The sequence below is a fragment of the Triturus cristatus genome, chromosome 8, assembly GCF_964204655.1.
Source record: "Triturus cristatus chromosome 8, aTriCri1.1, whole genome shotgun sequence".
NCBI lineage: Eukaryota > Metazoa > Chordata > Amphibia > Caudata > Salamandridae > Triturus > Triturus cristatus.
In genome coordinates this window covers 1,170,116,118-1,170,139,130 of record NC_140591.1, presented here as the reverse complement: position 1 = coordinate 1,170,139,130, position 23,013 = coordinate 1,170,116,118, and the positions used below count along the sequence as shown (strand labels likewise).

Below are 23,013 nucleotides of genomic sequence, written 5' to 3'. Positions count from 1 at the left end.
CTTTTATTTAAGTTTTAAAAACGAAAACAAAAATAAAAGGTATTGTTATTTGCAATGTGAATAGCTCAAACTCGCAGAAATGCGAGACCTATTGCATTGCAAATGCTTGTTTTGTTTGGTGCCCGGGCCTAATTTTGATCCCACTCCGACCCTGGACTTGCATCAAAACCCATGTGTGGTTGCAAAGACATCCCAATGTATGCTCCATAGGAGCAATTTAGCGCAAAGTGCTACTTTATGAAACTTTTAGGCTACTTTCCAGCGCCATAAAGTTCCCGCTAACACGAAGAGCTGACAAAACTGTGTTAATTTTATGTACATTTTGATTAAATATTGGATCGAAATATTTTGCTGGCGACACACATCATGCTACCGGAACGCTTAAACTACCGCTCCGTTTCATCTTCCTTTGGGCGCGGGGTTGCCTTGGCCCCGGAGAATGGCATGAAGGGCAGATACCACCGTAGCAGGTTGCGGGTGGGGATTCTGTGTTTTAGTTGTGGGAGACAAGTTGGGGATCCATTGGTTGGGAACTCCTGAGGTCCACGGTTGGGGCCTTGGGATGTCTCTCACCGCAACAGGTACTTCAGTGTTTTGAGGTATGGGGTGGGGGAGGCGGGGTTGGGGGTGTGTTGGTTAGTCGGGGTTTTAGGTTGGGTGTTGACCGCACTTTTGTACAGAGCTGGGCATGGGCAGAGACAGACTTCGGAGTCTCTTCGTTGCTACCATACTATTGTCATACCTTCCATCGCGTCAGATTCCCGGGGGGCTAGTGGGCGATTAGCCACAATAAAAGTGTTGAGCTGGAATGTCCGGGGCGCCCTGGACAAAATCAAGAGGGGGGCTATCCTGCAATATGCGTAGAGGGCCGCTGCTGATGTACTGCTCCTACAGGAGAAGCACCTGTTGGGGACGAAAGTCCTATGCCTCCAGCGCTATGGCTACACACAAGTGTTTCACTCGGGGTTTGTTCAGGGCTCCAGGGGCGTAGGCATATTGGTACACAAACGGGTCCCATTCACGCATCATCTGACTTGGGCAGACACACAAGGGAGATATATCTTCGCATAGGGGTGGAACAGGTCGTTTTTGGTAGTGTGTACGCCCCCCCCCCCCCTTGTCCTGGACATTTGCTGAACAACTCATGGCGCTCTTGGCGGACATCCCAGATGTTCTGGGGATTATAGGGGGGGACTGGAATGACGTGATGGATCTCTCAAGAGACCGACAGTCCGGGGGTGAGGGGAGGGTGGGCCTACGAAACTCAATGCACTGGTCGGTGGCCTAGCATGGGTGGATGCCTGGCGGCGCCGCCACAGCACTGCCCGTGAATACACTTACCTGTCGGCGGTACATGGCTCCTTCTCCCGCCTCGACTACATTTTCCTCTCTGGGGCCGCGGTGTCCCGATTGGAGGAAGCGGAGATTCTTCCGCGAGGGCTTTCGGATCATTCCCCGGTGTCTGCGGTCCTACGGATGGGGGGCGCAAGGCGGCCATTTCGTTGGCGGCTCTCGGTGTGGCACCTGCAACAAAATGACTATAGGGTACATATGAATACGGCATTAGATCAATACTTGCCATTGAATGTGGGATCCGTGTCCGGGGCCGACATGTTGTGGGAGGCGTGGAAGCCGACATTATGCGGGGCTGATATCTCATACTGCGCAGCGGCCCGTCGCAAGCGCCGAGTGGGGCTGGTTCAAGCGGAGGCCGAGGTCGCGGAATTGGAGCGTAAGGGCCGGGAGGATGGGGGTGAGGTGTCTCGCCGGCAGCTACTCTACGCGCAGCAGACGTACGGTTCTCTCTTGCTCGACGAGGCACGCCAGGCCTGGTTAGCCACCAGGAGCCGAGTATACCAATGGGGGGATAAATCAGGTGCGATGCTGCACAGGTTGTGTCGGGGTGTATATCATACCCAGGATCTCCCGGGGATCGTAGACCCGGAGGGCACACCTCTTGCGGATCCGGGTGCGCTCGCCAATAGTTTCGCTACATACTATGCTGGCCTATATAGCCCCAGTGAATGTCTCACGGAAACGGAAGTAGAGCGGTTTTTACGTGATCCCCCTATCACGGCTCTATCAGAGGCGGCGCGGACTAAACTGGATCTCCCGTTTACGGTGGAGGAATTCGGGGAGGCGCTGGGTGGCCTCAACCCAGGCAAGGCCCCGGGCCCAAATGGGTTCCCTAGTGAGTTTTTCAAGAAGTATTTCCTCCAATTAGGTCCACATTACACGGCGGTGGTGGAGGAGGCTCGGGACTGTGGATTGTTACCTCGGGACTGGAGGCATGCGGAAATTGTGGTGTTCCACAAACCAGGCAGACCCCCGGAGGAACACGCCTCGTATCGTCCAATTTCCCTACTTAACGTGGAGGCAAAAATCCTGGAAAAAGCCCTGGCCAACCGCCTCTTGCCATACATCACCTCGTTGGTTCACCCGGATCAGGCGGGTTTTATGCCATCCCGCGCAACGTGGCATAACATTCGGCGGGCTCACGTTGCGATCGCCGAGGTGCAGCGGTTGGGGGTTCCAGCAGCCCTGTTGTTGGCGGATATGGATCGGGCATTTGACTCCCTTAGCTGGCGATATCTGTTCCTGCTGCTGAAACGTTTGAATTTTGGTCCGCGGTTCATATCCTACGTGCGGCTTCTATACACTGAGCTTACGGCCTCAGTAAGGGTAGCGGGGGTGACCTCAATGACTTTCCCCATACAACGTGGAACACGCCAGGGGTACCCCCTGTCCCCCTATCTGTTTGCCCTGGCCATGGAGCCTTTGGCAGCCTGGGTGCGGATAGACGCGCAAATCTCCGGCTTTGAGTGGGAGAATGGACTATTCGATCGCATAGCTCTCTATGCGGACGACGTCCTATTTTTTTTAACAGATCTTGACCGCACGGGGCCCCGGCTACTCCTTATTATGCAGATCTTTGGAGAGACTTCGGGTCTTTTCATGAATCCCCGGAAGTCTACCCTGTGGGTATTGGGGGGTCCGACTCAGTTGCAGGGGTGGGCCTCCACGGTGCGGATAGCGGCGGGGGGACTCAAGTATTTAGAGGTGTTCTTATCAACTACCCCGGCGGTTTCCTGGGAGCGTAATGTGGTGCCCGTGTGGGATCGTGTTTGCCAAGACATCAAATTGTGGTCCCACATGCCGCTCACCATATTCGGTCGGTCTGCGATTTTTAAGATGGTGGCCCTTCCCCGTCTTCTGTACCAGCTACAGAATCATCCGTATATGATTCCACCAGGCTGGTTCCGTCGGGTGAACTTGACCCTGGGTCAGTTTCTGTGGGAGGGTGGGGCGGTTCGGGTGGCCCTGCGGACGTGTTTCCTATCAACCTACGAGGGGGGGCTGGCCACATCAGATATGCTTTCCTACTACCAGGCCTCCCACCTGCTGGTCCTGAACGAGTGGTGGTATGGGGATAGGGGGGATCTGGCCTACGCGGTGGAACGGCGACTTATGGCCCCACACACATTACATACCCTGCTATACTCCGCCCCGCGTCGGGCACGGTTGCCACCGGCGACGCAGGTAGTTTTTCAGATTAGGCGCCAAGCGCTGACACGAATTGGGTGGTGGAACGTGCTCACGTGGGAAACCCCCCTGTGGCACAATGGGCGACTACCACAGATGGCGGCCCTGTCCGGGTTTGAGGGGTGGGATCGGATAGGCATCTCCACCATAGGTGATGTGGTACGGGGGGTGCGCCTTGAAGTCCTTTCAGGATCTACAACAAGAATTCAGCATGCCCCGGACACAGTTCTATAGATACCTCCAATTCCGCCATGCACTCTCTCCCAGCCTAGCGGGTTTGGATTCCATAGCTGAGTTTAGCCCTGTGAAAGCGAAGCTCTTCATGGGTGACCTCCAAGAGCGAAAATTTCCAAGATATACAGAACGCTCGTCATTCACAGCTCCTCCTCACTCCAGTATCTAAAGGGGAAATGGGAGGGAGATGTTGGTCCCCTCGATGAGACGTACTGGATGGAGGCGCTGGCCTCGCCCCGGGGGGCAGCCATCGCTATTCGACTACGCCTCATTCAATTTAAATACTTGCACAGGGTTTATTTTACATGTAGGAGGCTGTGGCGGGCGGGACTGATCGCATCTCCGCAGTGTCTCCGATGTGGGCGGGAGGAGGGCTCCTTCTATCACACGGTATGGCTCTGTGTTTCATTATCCCATTTTTGGAGAGGGGTGCTGTCCTGCCTATCCGAGGTGTTGTGTTGGGATCTTCCCGCAGACCCTAAGCTGACACTCCTGCACATCATGGCTGATATTGGAGGAAACATATATAAGAGGCACCTGCTACTGTTGGGCCTCACGCTGGCCAAGAGGGATGTCGCCCGGGCATGGAAGACTCCGGTGGCTCCCTCTCTGAACGTGTGGAAGAGGGGTCTGGACTTTAGCATGGGTTAGTAGCTCCCCATATTTGCAGCCAGGGGGTGTCCACGTAAACATTATAAGATATGGAAGCGTTGGGCAGATTACAGGGGTATCCCCCTGGAGCCAGTCCCGGAGGAGCGGGAAGAGGGGTCCCTTTAGTTCCCCTGGGGAGGGAGGGCTTAATCTGTGCCCGGGGTCGGAACTGTCTAGTCTATGCTCATACAGGACGTTGCTTGTTGGTCATGGTTTGGTGCAGTCGGGGGGGATCCGGGAGTTGGTGGGGGGGGGGGTCGGGGTTTGTTCTTTATATGAAGTGCATCTTCAAGTATTTTACTAATGTAAAACGTCAATGATATCATGGTTGTAATGCTTCGGCAGGTACCTCTGGGATTTCAGGGGCCTGCAATTTATGTGTTTATTGACGACGACTATTTTTTTTAAAAAAAAATACCGCTCCGTAAATTAGGCATTCACAGCCATCACTTGCGTGGGTGAGAAAACAAGTATATTTAAGTCGTGCGCATGCAGGAATCCCTCGTCTTTAATACCTTGACAATCACAGCAATAAGTCAACTCACAACATAGATTGGAACACATTATCCTACACTTGCTTCTGATGATACACCCACGGAAATACCAACGCGGATGGGGAATTGAAACTCTCTAAAAATGAAAGAAACCACCGGTTGAATTGAAACGTTCCGGAAGGTGGTGCTGTTTGATTAAGTGACCCGCATCAGCACAGCGAGATTATTGCTGAAAATTGCCCAGAGAAGCACAGTAATTACTCACCAACTGAGTATATAACACCAGAAGTAACAGGCAGATAGAAAGCACCCAGGGGGAGAGAAGGAAGAAAAGGCAGTCTCACGTGTGTCTCACGTTCTGTCTTGGGGGGTGAGGGGGGTCTCTTACCCTGTACGTCCAAGACGAGCTTCTTCCAGATGGGGGCAAATTTCTGGCAGTGTCCGCACCAGAACGCATAGAACTCGGCGAAGCAGGCGCTGCTGGAGTTGAGCAGGTGAGAGCGGGCCGAGTCAGAGTCCAAGATGACCAGCGGGTCTTCCAGGGAGCACATGCCGGCCCAGAGGAGCCACAGCACACGCATCTTGGGCATCATTCTACTGGGACCGGCGCTGCAGGGCCGGTCGGATAGAAGACATGGAGAAGGCGGAGCATGGGCTGAAACGTCAGAGGGAGGGAAAGCGAAAGCACGCCATGCACGCGTTGAGGGAGAGACAAATACGCGTGCACTGGCTGGGGGCGGCTGGTGCGTGTGTGTGTTTGTTGGCCGCAGTTACTGCATGCAGCTGGCTTGCGTGGACGGAAGGGGGACAGGAGATGTGCACATCGCGCGTGTCTGTACGTGCATGTTTACGGGCACGTTCACATTTGCAGTCTGTCCTGCGCGTGCACATCTCCTGTCTCCCTTCCAAAGCAAGTCGGTAACAATAGATCTCGCTAGCGACAGCGCTTTCGCGCTGCGTCGCTAGGCAAGACCTAAAAAGGGGGAAGTTTACCCCAGAATTCCGGAACTCACATGCTACTATTCCAGTTGACCTAAAAAATAAAATAAAGCACATGTATAGGTACACAGACAAATATATATATATATATATATATATATATATATATATATATATATAGAGGTTTGGCATTGCGATATGACTCTTTCGTTCAATCCAGTACATCGAAACCACACTGAAGTGGCACAAGCGCACTCTGCATATTTTGCCTGCACTAAATTGTGGGCACAGCAAAACATGAACTATCTCAGTCTAATAAGTAGGTTATAGCTCACAATATCTCATATTCAGTGGTGGGTCTTACCCAAACTGTAGTGTGTCAGGACCCTCATAGGTTGTGAGGACTTGGCACTATCTCAGTACTTGGAATAGAAGACAAACAAAGATTGTTAGCAGGATGGTAAATTAGTCCAACATATCTTATCTTTGCATCATTGCATAATACATACTCTGTGTTGTTGGTCTGCCAACCCCAAAAGATAGAGGGGGTGCCTGTGAGGTGTTATTCAAACAGGCATATTGTCCACTTAACCCCTTCGCCGCGGCAGGAATTCCGCCGCGGCGCTGGGGGGGGTTTGGGGGCAGCGCGGTGGCGCTGTGCTTGTGACGGAACCGCTCCGTCACGAGCCACAGTTGAGCTGTGCTCATGACGGAGTGGTTCCGTCACGTCTCCGCCCACTGCGCTAATCGCCCGCACAGGCGGGGAATTAGCGCCGCGTGGGCGGAGCGGCGGCCAACGGCCGCAGCATGACGGAACCACTCCGTCATGAGCACAGCGCAACCGTGGCTCATGACGGAGTGGTTCCGTCATGAGCAGGAAAGGGTTTAATGCCGAACAGGTATGGGACCATTATCTACATGGCAAGTGTAAGTGCGTGTTCCCAGTGGTAACATGACCAGAAGCTCTTCAGCGTTTTCTAATGTTGTTGGCACCATCTTTGAATGGCAGGACTTATGTGTATCATAGGTGCACGAGGCAGCTGTATATATGAAAAAATAAATAGGTACAAACTTTTTGTACAAACAAATCATTAAACCTAGAAGGACGTTTACTCCATATGTTCTTGCATGTTCATTCTATTGTGGATTCCATTTGCTTTTTGTAAATAGTTTACCTGTCATTATGTACTCAGATATCATTCATTGAGGCGTGAGCTTATTGTTTGACTTTTGATATTCTGTGATCCTACTACATTAGTCAATGTCATCTATGTATATTGTTTTAATTACACTATGGTCATAGATATGGTGAAATAGACATATCTTTTCAAACATTGTGTGAACTACATTTATTGTGTACTGAGACTCCCCTACGTTATACCAACATGATGGGACAAGCATTTACTCTGTGGTTTCTGGGTGTGCAACACCAGTATGTCCTTATTATGTTCTGATCTATGTGTGAAGATATGTTATTTCTTCTTTGTATGTACAGTTCTCTTATTGCTTTAAGTGGCGCCATTATGTGTTTCCTATGCTGTGCTCTAGGTAAACATATAACTTAACTCTTTTCTGTGTGTAAAGGCATCTTGTCATTTGAAATGGCACCATGATATTTCATCATTTAGACCTATGGTCGGGGTGTGTAACCTCAAGACCCAATGTTGTTTGTTTTGGAAAAAGTTGAGTTTAACATTCTGGCTACAAGATGTCATCTCTAGCATGTCCAGATCATATGTTTGGGTGAGTGGTGAGTCTCTAGAAAATGTGGTAGTGCATTTGCATCGGATGGTCATTCTGTGTTCATTTATCTGTACTTTGACTGGTCTAGGTGTCATTCCCACATAACAAAGCTCACACAGGCATGCAATTAGATATAGGCAGTTTGGTGTAATACACTTTGTATGTCCACGTAGTTCCCGTGGTTTTGTAAGACCCAAATCCAATTCCTTTGCATGTGTTGTGAGATTACATTTATTGTAGTTTCTGCATGGATAATGACCATCAATCTGTGGTAATCCCCAATCGGAATGTTTTCTAAGTCTTTGTCTGATATGAACAAGTCAGTCTTTTAGGTTCTGTGATCTTTTAAAGGCAAACAGTGGTTTTGGTCAATTTAATTTTCCTGTTTTCAATAAATTCAATTTCTTATTGATGACCGTCTTGATATATTTCAATATTGAAACGTACGTTGTAATACAGGTTATTTTTTCCTGTATTGGTTGTGTCATAGTTTCCAACAGGACCTCACGTTTATTGTGTTCTGCTTTCCTCTTGGCACTCTGTATGCAGAACAGTTAATTTGCATAGGAAAGAAAACAAAGGCTCCCAAACATCTTACTTAATTATCAAAACCATAAGTTAACATAAACCCTATTCTTTGGCTACTGTTTTATCTTAAAAAGAGAACACTTCATTTTTCTAATAAAAAGGAACTACCCCAAATCATCTAAATCTTAATAAATGTAGCCTCCTTACACAATTAACACCAGTCTAATCCAAATGAAAGAGTAATTCCCTAAATCCGTTAAATAACACTTTTAATCCAGCACTAACATTATCAATAGAGAGCAGTAGTAATAGAGGCAGCATTGCATTAGCGCGAACATGAGTATTTGTTTTGTTACTATGGCGATTTAAACTCCTTATTTCTGCTGTGTAGAAATCGTAATGCGCATACTGTTCTTGACTGAAAATCAGCCAGCCTGTGAGGTGGAAGCTAACAAATATGTTTTTGTAATGACCAGAATGAAAAAACATTAGGTATAAGATGACTGTCATGAAGGGACGCTTCCAGATTCTGGGTCATTGGGTGGAGTTTGTTGAGATTTGTAATTGGATTTTTTATTAAAAAAAATATATTGAGAAGTAGAATATCTTTGTTGTAGGTAGTAGTAGATCCGCCTGAGATGCATTTTTTTGAGGTAAGGTGTACAGGTTGGGAGAGTTTGATTTTCTTCAAGAAAATTGAGTTTTTACAGATGGTGCAATAATGAACATGGAGCCATTGAGTCATAATGTTAAGCTTCTACCTGATGGACTGAGGTACGAGTGTGGCCAAGATGCTTTACGGCTAGATAGGCACCATTAACAGCCATGTGAGAAGCGATTCAATATTGGTGAAGCAAAAACTTTACCTTTTAATAAAATGATGTATGGTCTACGGCTTGCTCTTAGAAAGTGATGCAGGTTTGCTAGAGGTTAAAGAGATAGCATAAACACAAATGTGAGTCTATAGCAAATAATGAATACATTACTTACTGGTAATTTTCATTGCCCTGAATCATAGTCCTCCTCATTGCAGTCATTATGCAATGAGGCATCCCTGCCTCCTCACAGAACTCAGAGTATGTACAATTGGATAAAGAATCTGTTTCCTTAGTCCTGTTTTTATATCAATTAATATCCTACAAGAACCTCCCTCTACCCTCCCATCCTTCTGTTACTACCAGGCAATATATATATATATATATATAGTGGAGGTGCAAATCCAGGGAGGGAAGTTGAACTGGGACGAGGAGGACAATGATAATGAAGATCGCCTGTAAGTAATGTATTCATTACCCAGTATCAATCCTCCTCGTCCCCCTCATTACGCAATGAGAATATTACAAGTATAATAATTTGCACCAACTAGTAAGTGATGCACAAATCAACGTAAATTTATTTAGCCTTGGAACAATTAACTCACTGATGTATTAAGGACTAAAGAAGCAAAATTTGTCTCCGACACCTGACCTAAATTAAGCCTATAATGGATAGCAAAAGTTTGAGCTTTTGACCATGTTGCTGTCCTACAGATTTCAAGCAGGAAAGCCCCCAACTTCTGCCCAGGAAGCAGAAATTGTTCTGGTAGAACGGCCCTGAACACCTTCCCGGATCACAACACCTGAGCTGTAAACTTGGATAATTGACCACGGTTACAGATCAGCGATATTTCACCCATCTGCTAAGAGTAGGAGGTGCAATTTTCTTACTTTTATTAGCAGCTCGATAATAAACAAAAAGAGCATTTGAAAACCTAAAAGGCTTGGTGTGCTGAATGCACGTCAATAATGCCATCTGGGCATCTAAAGTAGAAGGAGATTTGTTGAAAGAATCAAAAACTTGTAGCACAATCTCCCAAGAAAGGTGAGATTTGGAAGAAATCTTCAGAACAAACTTAAGGTCTGGTTTCAACACTACTCAATCCAGAAAGAATGGTAAAATTAGATAGGAAATTACTAAGGCTCCCAGTTTACCCAGTCTTCTAGTCAATGTTATGGTAAGAAGGAGAGCCACCTTAGTTGATAACTTTGGTAACATAGCTGACTGTAAAGGTTTGAAAAGAATATGTTTTAGCCCTTTCAAGACAATAGATCCCAAGAAGGAATAGGATTAAGGGCTGACAGTTTCCTCGGTCTGAAACTCTTCAGAAGATGAGCCACTAACGGAGTTATAGTAGTTAGATCAGTCATTGAACTCCTGAAAGTCTTTATTGTAGCATAATGGCCAGACCCAACAGTAGGCCATGCCTTAAAAATTCTAAAATCTTGAATGGATCAATAGATCTTGGGTTAGAACCTTTTTCTGAGCACCACTTTGAGAAAGACCTCCAGTGTTTATTACATGATCGCGTTCTGGGTCAAAGCAAAGAGATCGACTGTCTGAACTCTGATTGAACTGGAGTTGCAACAAGTAAAATGAAACTGTTGAGGGGCGATTGTGGCTCAGACATTCTGCATGATAATTTCTGGGATCATGAATATAGACTGCTTTCAGGGCAACAAGGTGGAGCTCTGCCCGCAAAAATATTTTTCTGCTTACATGTTGAGCCTCCAGCTTTTCGTACCACCCCCTACGGTTGAAATAGTACCTCACCACATGATTTTCTGTGTGTACAATTAGGTTCACTCCTTCCAGCTGGAATTGCAATCCTTTGATCCCTTCCCACACTGCAACTAGCTCTCTCCAGTTGGATGAATGAGGTTTCTCTGATATGGACCACTGTATATTTATTTTCTGTTCTAGGAAAACTGCTCCCCAACACTAAAGACTCACATCCATTGTGAGACGAGGAATATGAAATGAAACCCATTTTACAAAATTGAGCTCTTTTAACCACTATTGGGGAGTTCCTCAAATTTGAGCGGTTACTGGAACCAATCACTAGAAATCCTGGGATGTCTGATTCCAATGATCTAAGAGATGGTTCAGCAATGGCTTCAAATGGATGTGAGACGGGGAAGAGGAAGATGAAATTAAACTCACTTTACAAAATTGAGCTCTTTCAACCACTATTGGGGAGTTCCTCAAATCTGAGCGGTTACTGGAACCAATCACTAGAAATCCTGGGATGTCTGATTCCAATGATCTAAGAGATGGTTCAGCAATGGCTTCAAATGGAATCAAGCCTATGTCTATGTATGAGATTTATAGATCGCGACTGATACCCCGAAGAGTGTCCTGGCACTACTGCAGAAGGACCATCAGCAAGCCAAGAGAAGGAGAGAACTAGGGGCAGGAGAAAAGCCAGGTCTTATGTTTTTTTCCGGAACACAGGTGTTGCCTTGATGCACCTGAGAGCCAGCGGAAGCTTGTTCCAAAGAGAAGGGCCCAGGAAGGAGAGAGGTCTGCCCCCTGCCCTTGCCTTTCTAATACAAAGAACTATAGCTAGACCAAGATTTTCAGAGCAGAGGTTTCTCTGGGGAGTGTAGAGCTTAATTCTGTCTTGTTGATAGCCCAGGCCAGTTTCGTAAAGTGCTTTTTGGGTACGCAGTATCTTGAAAGCGATCCCCTTCCTGACCGGGAGCCAATGAAGGCTTTGAAGGAGGCCAGTGACGTGGGAATTAAGTGGGAGCCCAAAGATGGTATATGCTGCTGCATTCTGGACGAGCTGCATCCTATCGATCAGGTATTTGGGCAGTCCAACATACAGACTGTTCCCGTAATCCAGCCTTGAGATTTTCAAGGCTTGCCTCACTTGTTGTCTAGCCATACAGGATAGGAGATAGAAAAATGTCCTGAGCACGCAAAGGAGGGCAAAACTAGTGCCCACCACCGAGTTGATTTGGGAGTGAAATACCTGTTATATCTGACTTTGTAATAAAGGGGGGTAGTGGTATCCTTAGGCTAGAAAGTCTCCCATGGTGTCTCGGCCTCTAAGCCAAAAAAGAGGAGCTCAGTCTTTCCGGCATTGCATTATAGTTGGTTACTGGATAGCCAACTGAACGTTGCATTCAGACAGTTATGAATTGTCCCCTGGGAAAGCCTCACCCTTCCCCCAGTAAAAGAGGAATTTGGTGTCATCTGCATATGACACCATTTTTGCCCCCAAGGATTCCACCAAGGAGGCAAATGGAGTGAGATAGACATTGAATAACGTCAGACTCAGGGCTGAACCTTGCAGCACTCCTACCCTTGGCTTACAGGAGATGGTGTTGAACGCTGACGATAGGTCAAGTAACACCAGCAGCGCTCTGTCACCCCTGTCCAAACTGAGGCAGATGGAGTCAAGTACTTCCAGCAAAGCTGATTCTGTACTATAGTTAGGCCGGAAGCCAGATTGGCTAGCATAAAGCAAGTTTTTGCATTCTAAGTACGCGGAAATCTGTTGGTTAACATGTTTCTCAAGTACTTTAGATAGAGCTGGAAGGGGAGAGATAGGTCTGTAATTGGTTGGGTCATTATGGTCTGCCTAAGATTTTTATTAAAGTGGTAGAATTTGTGCCGGTTTCCAAGCCCTGGGCATCTTAGCTGATGAAAGGGAAGTATTGAATAACTGATGCACTAGCGGGGTAACAACTCCTGCCCTGCAGGCTAAAATAAAGGAAGGGCCAGGATCAGAGGGAGAGCCTGATTTGAGATGACTTCGGGCTAGAAGGGAGTCCTCCACCAAAATGGGAGGAAAAGAGTGCAAGAAGCTATCTTTGCTTCTGGAGATGGACACTGGTGGAATCGAATCTCTCACCTTCCCCCTCTCTTTGCCTATTAATTCCTCCGTACTGTCGCCCACCAAGCAACTGCTAGCTCTTGGAGGCGGGAGGCTAGTTTGAATAGAAGCTATTTGTCATGGAAGGTACAGGCAAGTTGTTCGCACCATTTTTGGGAAGGGGGTTTGTACTGAGTCTCCGCCTCCTGCGAGGTAAAAGACTTAACAATTTTAAAAATTTCCTTGGAGCTGTTGCCAGCAGTAAAGAGGATAGCCTCAAAATATGATTTTTTTGATAATTTCATCACTTTATGATACTTCTTAAGAACTTCTTTGTAGTCTGTTTTTGCGTTTAGTCAGTAAGAGGCTCTCCATAGCCTCTCTATGTGTTTGCACTCAAGCTTTAACATTTTCAGCGCCTGAGAGTACCAAGGACTGGACAATTTAAAGCGGCATTGCTGAGTCCTCCTCATTGGAGCAAGAGCTAGAATCGCGGTCTCTATTCAGATATCAATCCGGTTCATGTCTACATCAATATTGCCGGAAAGGGTGGGTTTATCCCCTTCAAGTGTGGAACATAGGTCGTCCGGTTGAATTTTATGGAAGGCTCTTACTGTACTGGATACATTTCCATTCCTAACCGGAGGGTCCCGACCTTTGGCCACTTGAACCTAAGCAAGTAGTGGTCGGACCAGACCAGAGGGATAGGGGTCTTAACTTCCAAAGGACGGGAAGTGAAAATTTGGTCAAGAGTATGACCAGCCAGATGTGTGGGGGCAGAAAACGAATGGGCAAAGCCCATAGCAGCCAGATTATCCAGAAGGAGAGAACTTTCTCTTGCATCTGCACATTCTATGTGAAGGTTAAAGTCACCCAACACAATGCACATAATTAAGAGTTAAAGGGGTCAGGACATTGCATAAAGAGGATATAAACCCTCCAGAGGGAGCCGGAGGCCTATAAATAAGTGCCCCAGATACAAATTGTTTGGGTGAAAGGGAGAGAGTAAAGCCCAAAATCTCTGCACCAACTAGATCCATTGGGGGTAGATGAGTCAGAGTGAAACACTCCTTGTAAATAATTGCAAGTCCTCCCCCTCTAACTATATCGAGGTCTTTCCTCATAATTTTAAAGCCTCTAAGGACAGCTATACAAATATCTGGGCCAGAGGAATCTGAGAGTCAAGTTTCTGTTGAAAATAGAGCATCAAGGTATTCGTCACACAGTAGGTCATGAATATTATCAGCATGTTTTGGAAGAGAGCGGGTGTTAATCAAGCCAGCAACAAACTTGGGACTGGAACATGATTGCGCCCTTAAGGATGGGCCCCCAGCGTTAATCGTGAAATCATACGATCTCCATATGGTCTGAGAGACACCAAGGGTGTAGGGATTAAGGGAGGTACACGTGGAGCCCAAGAGACAATCAAAGTGGTTGCCACCATAAACTCCTAACTTCATAGCCTAGCCCTTGTGATGGCTTGTTGTTATGCAGGCAGTTGAGATAAACTTGTTTGGAGAGTGGGCACCCTCTTCTGAGGAAGATACACCCTGCTGTCTTGGGCTGAGTATTGATCACAGCACCTATGGATGCACTTCTTGAGTCTGGGTTAAATTTGACTTCTTGTGTTTCACCAGCAGACTCACGTTCTGAAAAGTAGAGCAGACTGTGCTGATGTCTTGTTATGCTTTAGAAGGGGAAGAAGATCACAAAAGCCAGTCATCAAGATAGGGTAAATCGATACCCCTTTCAAATGTAGAGCTGCAACAACCAGAGACAATACCTTTGTGAATACCCTCAGTGAGGTAGCCAGGCTGAATGGGAGTGCTTGAAATTGGTAATTGCCCTGAATAGCAAACTGAAATAAGGTTTGGCTGTTCTGCTGATTTGGATTATGAAAATAAGCATCATGAAAATCCAGGATTGCGAAGAAATCTCCTTCTGATAGTAAAAGAATTATAGTCTGAAGAGTCACCATTGTGAAAGTCTTTACTACTAGAAACTTGCGCAGTTCTTTGAGATCCAATACTGAACAAAATATTCCGTCTTGTTTTAGAGCCAAAAAAAAGAATCAAATAGAATTGTTGGTGACACTGATCTTGAAGTACCGGAAACACTGCACCCTTGCGAAAGGGACTTTGAACATCCTGAAGCATTGCAGTGTACTTTACTGGATCTCTTGATAACACAGTACCTTCGAACTACGGAGTTGGAAGCTTCTGTTTGAATGGAATTTTCCTCATTTAGACAGTCATATAGGGCTTGGAAATTTTTTCAGAAGCATCTGTGATGCATAGCCACATATGTATTTGCTCTAATAGAGAAATTAGTTGCTGAATACACTCTCTTGAGCGAACCGCCTATATTCCTGTCCACTATATCCATATGGGTAGCATCTTCAGGCGCCAGGTTATATGTAGATGCCATCAAAGACAAGATAGTGTTCACCGTTTGAACTTGGGGGAAAATGTTCAGGAAGCTTATCAATTAAAAATCTCCTATTGAGAAAGCAGGGGATGGAAGATTTGATCTTTAGTGCAGAAAAGTAATAGAATAAAACTGTCTAAGGAGATACCTTTGTAATGCCTTTATTTTTGGTACCCCTTGACAGGGTTAAAAATAATGCGATCTGGGGATATGCAGGAAGGGTAACTACCCTTAAATCCCCACTGCAAGATCGCATTATTTTTAACCCTGTCAAGGGGAACCAAGAATAAAGGCATTACAAAGGTATCTCCTTAGACAGTTTTATTCTATTACTTTTCTGCACTAAAGATCCCTCCTCTAGAGAATATTCTTCCCTGTCACTAATTTCCTTTTCTTTTCTCCCTCACCACTAAAAAAACAGCGCTCCGTCCAGTGCGTTGGTCTGTGCCTGGATGTTTGCAGTGGCCCTATGATGAAGCATTCCACTGCATAGTGGTTGAGGGCAGTATTAAGAAATCTTTTGATTTTCCTTCTTCTCCTGGTTCTCACTTATTAACTATTCCTTTGTAGTAGAGGGGACTGGAACTTTGTAATTCAAATCGGGTTAATATCTCTGGCCCTGTTTTTATTAATCCTTCTCTCTTTTTGTGAGTTATAGATATTGATAGGGGAGTCAGAGAAGGCTCATTCCCTGGTCTCTTTTTGTGATTTTTTAATTCAGTAACCATGCCTGGACATAGCCTAGACTTAAGATAATCTAGTATGTTTTATTTCTTGAGCTTGTTGCATTGCTGATTAGATTTCTTCCCATAGGTTCCATAAGGAATACATTTTTGGTCTTAAGCTGTAGTTATCGGGATTATCTGCATTGGCACCAAATGTGCTGCTCTCTGCTTAGCTATTTGCAGAATTAATTACTCAATGTTATCCTTCTAGAAAGAAGTCAAAGTACTCCTTATGAAAAAATGTCTTCCCTGGATCCTAAGATACCCATCTCGATTCCTTCATTTTCCTCATTACTACGGCATACCAACTAGTTTGTGTTCTCGACTTCTCGGTCCTGACACTACCCTCCCTTTTCTCAACACTGCATGATCTTGCAGTTTTCTTGACTATGATATTTTTGTTTTTACTGGTTTTTCTCCTGTGCTCTCTGAACATTGTAAAGCATACCCTTCCTTTCCAGGTATTCTTCTTGTGTTTTTCTTGAATATGATATTATTGTTATTATTGCTCTGCTCTCTTTATACTTGTAAAGCGCTCTGATACCCACAAGTGTCCTGTTTGCACTATAAAAAACTATCAAAATAAATTTTAAAAAATCACCTTTTCTATATGTTTGATCCAAAAAAGAAAAAAACATTGGCTGAAAAGCATCTGCCTTAACACTGTCAGATGTAAATTTGCCTTCATGTATAGCATATTACTTGTACAAAAAGTGTTGGAAGCTACTTTTTGTAAAGACACACAATTGTAGTAGTCATTTGTAAGTTTGTTTATTCATCATTCTAAGTTTCCATATTGGTATTTCACATTTATGGGTCACATTTTCCCAACTTTTTAATTGGGAAATTAACTGATGTAGCGATTAAATTCATTTTTTTCATTCTTTCTCTATCTGTTTTCAGTATCTATTATCTTTTCTATTTCCACATGCCAGCGATAATAAAAACCATCAAACACAATGCGTTCTTGTGCCAAATGCACTGTTTTTCCTTTGTTTTGAGCTACTGTGACTTCACTCAGTTTGCAATGAATCTTTCACAGTTTACATGAACCGAATATGTTATTGTCTTAATCTAAGGGGAATAATTTACTAATTAATATGCCCAACGGCTGGTTTACAACTCAGTAAGTGAAAGGTGTCAGTGAAAGGTTTCCATCACACTTAAGGTTAAAATGGCTGTCATCCTTTCTTTTGCATTCTTTCTAATTTCAGGAGGCTGAAATCAGTATGATGAAATGACGTAGATACAGTGGACACCAAGGTGGCAGCAAACAATCATGTAGTGAAGACATCATGTGCACCAATGTATGACTCAGTGGCAAGAAGAACCAGTTTTGAGACCACAGTCAGGCAGTCCTATCTTTGCAATGACATTTTGAGTTAAGAGAGGGGAAACATAACATACACTGTAGGTTTATAGCATTACATAGTACAATATTCCACATATCACAGATTAAGCCATTTTGTTATTAACTTCGTGCCCTATGTATAACCTAGATGGTCTAAAGCAACATGGATTTATACAACTATACAAATAAATCACTGTAACATCAGATTAAATCTGCAATTAATTTCACTTTGGGTTTCAACTAACACCATAAATTACTCATGAATTGTAATATCAATTTACCACAACCGGAAACCATAGAGTGAAAAATTGCCTCTGTGGACTATGCTGGTTTCAATAGATTGCTAATTTTGATCCAGTAAGATAATGTTTTTCTAAAACATTTATTGATTTTTCAAAGAAACAAAATAACAAATTATATACATGTCACTTTACCATAATATCAGTGTAGGGATCAGCAAAGCAGGCTCATAGCAGATAATTTTACTTTTTCATCACCATTCAAACTAATAAAATACTCCCTCCATCTGGACATAGGGTGTGATATATTACTATCTCCAAGCAATACAGACATGTCTTGCCAGTCACTTAGAAATTTGTACACATGTGTTTCATATGAAGCTATTCCACTAACAGCCGCTCGCTAGAATAATTGTTCATGATCCGAGTACATTACCTGGCTTTATCAGCTGCAGATATTTAAATGTTTTTTAGTAGTTGGAAATGCCTACACATTTAAATACAATATTTCTTTCTAAGGACAGGGTGTAGGCCTAACGTGCAGTGTTTCAGTGTATGTGTAACTAACCATTGTGTCTCTAAATGCCCCACAACAAATTTCCAGTAAAGTTCAACCACTGAGCACAACCACAAAATGTGTAGTAGATTGGCATAAATTTGTCAACATCTTGGGCTGTCACCTGATCTTGCAAGCTAAGTTCTGCATAGTAGAGAAGGGGTAAGGTATACCCTATGCAATATCTTGCATTGTGTCAATCAAAATTGTGCATTACTTGATGTTATTTAGTATATCCTAGGACTTTGAGCCACTCACCATCCATGAGCTGCGATATTTATATAAATATACAAATGTTAAAGTAACATTATAGTTAGGTTTGATAAAAAAGATATTTTTGTTTTAAATAAAACCTTGGAAATTCACTGAAAAAAACCTAAAAGTTAAGGTAACTATTTTCGTGACAACATTAACATTTTGAACTATAAAAAAACCCACAGAAATTCACCAGTTACAGTTAAGAGCTAACTATAACTTGTGCCTCCGCCATGCACTGCTTATGACCTCACTTATTGCATCACTCATGAATGTTCTATGACATAATTTATGATATCACTGATGACATCTGAAATGAGCATCAGTACAGGCAGGGAAATAGGACAAAAGTCTGCTTCCAGCCTGTGGGAGCATTTTTAAATCTCCCGCCGGCTGGGAGCAGACTAAGGGCCTAATTACATGTACAGTGGTCCACAGGCCACACTGAACAGGAACGTGCTGCAGGCGCTGTCACAGTGGAGTTGGCAGCCACTACCGTGAGACCATTGCAGCACCGCTCGTCCACCATGGATTACAGTTGTAATCCGGAGGTTTACTGGCTTGGCGGTCCTCCTGTCGGTGCGGCTGTGGCAAAGTCAAAAGGAGGACCCCCAAACTCTTAATAAGGCTCTTAATGTTTGTTCCTATTTGGCGAGAGATTTAAAACTGCTCCCGCCAGATTGAAGCAAACACATGTTTCCCTTCCTGCTGTAGTACAGTAAGGTAAACAACTGTGTCCCGGGGGTGGACCCCCTGGGACACAGTAAGTGAATCTGTCCTAGGGTATGGGGCCCCCGGGGCCATTAAAGGCTCAGGGAGGGAGGCCTCACAACCCCCCTCCATTTTTATTAACGTAACGGCCCTTGGGGATGGGGTTCCAAGTGCCTTTATAAGGCTCGGAGAGGGGAGCAGCATGGCCACTCCCCTTTATTTTTTAATATGGTCCCATGGATGGCTCCCCCTCCCCATAATTATTACATTGTGCCATGGGGTCTCCAAAAATGGCTCGGGGGTGGCCTCGCACCCCCCTCCCCTTCAGTAACATACCCGGCCTAGGGGATGGGGTCCCTGGGCCCCACAATTGGTTCTGGGAGGGGGTCCCTATTCACCCCATATATATATCTATATAGATCTATATATATATATCCCAAAGAAAACGCGCTTCTTCAGCAACGCAATACGGGCCACACCAACAGTGCTTGATAAGATTCTTTATTCGAAGAACAGCAGGCATAACGCGTTTCGAGTCCCACGACTCTTAATCATATGCCGCTTGCTGTGATCTCAGTGGGTTTGTTAGATTTTAAATATAACGTAACTCATGAGACATTGAGAAAGGACAACCGTCAATGCTTCCAGTTTTTAAAGGGGCAGTTAGTTTATCAGTTTTTTGTTGTTGTTCATAATTATCACCATTTTTCAATAATGCAGCGAATATAAGTACAAATTCTTGTCTCAGGTTACCTTTTAACCCCCAAATGGTATTAATATCAATGTGTTTCTTCTTATGTTGCTAGCAGCCAATCCGAGAGCTCGCTCCCTCTGGGTGTTCTCCCATGGGAGTGAAGTGGCCTAAGAGGAAAAAAGCTCCCTGGGCCAATCCGAACACACTATTTTTTTTTGTTGGGTTCGAGGGACTCTAGAAAGAGTCTCTCAAACGAACTGCCCAGCTAAACAAATATTTTTGAGCATTAAGTCCTCAAAAATTACTGAACGGGTTTACACCAAATCACAAAAAGTACAATCTATGACCCAAGATATAGCTTTCTGACAAATTTGGTATAATTCCAGTCAGCAGTTTTTGCTGAAGCGCTGCTTAAAGACATCTATGGAAATTAGCTTTTTTTAAACCCCCCCCCCCCCTTTTTTTTTTTCTCGACCCGTACTTGACGGATCACCCTGAAACTTTCCAGGTAGGAGCTGATGTGAATTTTTGTTATGGGAAAGTTTTGTGAAGATTCGTCCAACAACGCAAAAGTTATAGCGAAACAAAAAAACCTTGTCTATGGAAAAGCAATCCTATATATCCTATATTGTGTGTGTGTGTGTAAAAAAAATATATATATATATATATATATGTATATATAATATACTCATGCGCACACAAACACACACCCTAAACTCCCCCTCTCCATCTTAAGTGTTACCAGGGCTATTAGCCACAGTGAATCAGGCACTCTGACAGGAAATCCTTTCTTCCTCATTCTTGAAGGCTCTGACTTCTTGCCATGAAAAAGTAATTACTTTACCCTAATGCTGAGTCAAGTTTTGGCCTCATCAAATGTGAAAAACTGCAAGTGTTCGGCAGCCCACCTCAATCCACCCACCAATGCAGCCTCCCGCCACATTTTTGAAACCGTTGTAAAACTCCTAATGTTTAGTTCAGTCAAGAACAGAAAATGTTTTATTACCTTCAGATTCACCCAATTCCAGATTTCGAACATCATGGAAACTAGATGTGGGACCACTGGCCCTATGTTTTTCATTCATAGACATAACAAAGTGGGGAATCGCCATGGGAAACTTACAGCAATATTTGACTGCTTTAGTCAATTAATTAGGTCCTGCAGCTTTGAGGCCAGGTAGTAGCACTCAAAATTAGGGGGATCAATTCCTCCCTCATTGTGAGTATGACATTTATTTCTAGGAAAATCACTGGGCCGTATTAGATCTGTCAACATTGTATCTGTAAAATTGAATTTGGTAGCACCTGGCTCACTCCTGAAAAACATGGAGCCATCTTGGGAGCAACATACCAATGTGACTTTGCCCATCAGGGATATAGGTAGGGTTTTTCCAAAAGGGTGTTCAATGCCTGTTCTATATTGCCCATTTGGCTATTGGTATTCATGGCAGTGTTGGATATCTTGACTAAACCTAATGGCAACCCAAGTTCCATATATTTCTGTACCTTGGGTTGCCATTGCAGTCCCAGCACTGGCAATTAACTTTCATCCTGCCGAGCCAGTGCTTCAAGCAGGAACACAGGTGATTTTGCCCAGTTCATCCTTAATCCAGATATGTCACCAGAGTTCTCGAACAATTTAAGCATATACTGAACAGCTCTGACTAGATTCCTCAAGAACCTCAAAATGTTGTCTGCTGATTAGGACACCACTTGCTTATTGTCATCTCTGTTGGTGGCACAGTCGATGAGATCATTCAAGATCATGCAAGATCATGCAAGTGGTTTCACTACCAGGACAAATAAAAGTAATGACAGGTGGCATCCATGCCTTATCCCACAACACAGAATCCAAATATTACAAATTACATCCACCATTCTAACTCTTATAGTTGTGTACGAGTATAGGAGCTTAATCCATTTCCGAATATACGGGCCACAATTGAAGCCCTCCACTACCTGGAACATAGAGTCCCAGCATAGTGTATTGAAGACTTTCTCTGTATTTAGGGGCATCACTGCATAGCGCCTCTCATTGTTAGCAAAGAAATATTTGTGCATAAGCCAATGGGCGTAAAGTAGTAATCATGTTCTTATATTAAATAAATCGCAATACCAGAACCATGTTAGCTAATTTTGTAGCTGTGGTCTTAGTGGGTAGTTTTACGTCTGTATCAATCATACACAGGGGTCTGCATGGCTTAAAGTACAACAGGTAATTTTTCCAAAAGAAGGATTTGTGCCATTTTATAAAACTCAAACGAGAGTCCATCCATACCAAGGATTTTCATCCCTCGCATACACACAAGAGCTTCTTCCAACTGCTCCTTAGTCAGAGTGGCATCCAGTTGTTCTTCCATGTCATTGGGTACCTTTGGTAGACAGCCCCTACCTACATCCACTTTACCTGATCGGGGTATGAGTCAACATAGTCCCTTGAGATATCAATAGAACAGTCTATGATAGCATCCTGAATGTTCTGGGTTCCTCTTTCACCAGTTATATGTAGGATATCTTTCTTTCAGATTTCATTTTCCAATAGCCATGCCAACATTTTCATTTATGTTGAAACTTTTATTTTCTACAGAGGCCCTGGTGGCCTTAACAGACTCCAGGACAATTTGTCAGAGGGCAACTCTGTGTCTACAGCACTAGGTGGTGGGGCCCCAGCTCCAGATTCCTGGGGTTCCCTTAGTCATGTGTTGCACAATCTCGTTTGTCTGTGCTCTTTGTCCTTGATCATGTTTGCAGGCGAATAGTATCTCAGTTGTGGCCTTTCAGTGTGAGGGTATATCATTCAGCTTGCTGAGCGTAGCAATTTGCTACCTGTATGCACCACAGTGATGCCCCCTTCCCTCCTCTAGGTTCATCCATAGGGCTACAGATTGTGCATAGCTGAGGCCCACAAGACATTAGAGGTATGCCCATCTTCATCACTGAGACCCCCCTGCACCCTCCTTCCATTTCTTTAAGGGTTCCCCAAGGCAACAAACTACAGCGGAATGAAAAGGGGACACTTGGTCTGCTCATCTGGAGCACTCAATTTTGCAGCATGTCCACTCTGTGTTTATCTCTCTTGGGACCTCATCTTCCACCCCATACCATCTGGACAGCCTCCAACACAGATGGGGCGTGCCATGGGATCCCCACTACTATAACAGAGCTGCGCAAAAAAGTCTCAGCCACAAGTAGGGTGCTCTGCGGTCAGAGTGCTCCTTGTGCATCTTGTCAGTTTTTGGCAAAAAAATAAATCCTGGCTTCTCAGCAAATTTCAGCAAAAGTAA

General features: G+C 44.6%; 1 protein-coding gene across 5 annotated transcripts in view; it reads left to right on the top strand.

The window, feature by feature from the left end:
* TSGA10 (testis specific 10) overlaps positions 1-23,013 on the top strand; it is a 505,694-nt gene that overhangs the window by 372,574 nt on the left and 110,107 nt on the right. The window lies entirely within an intron of this gene.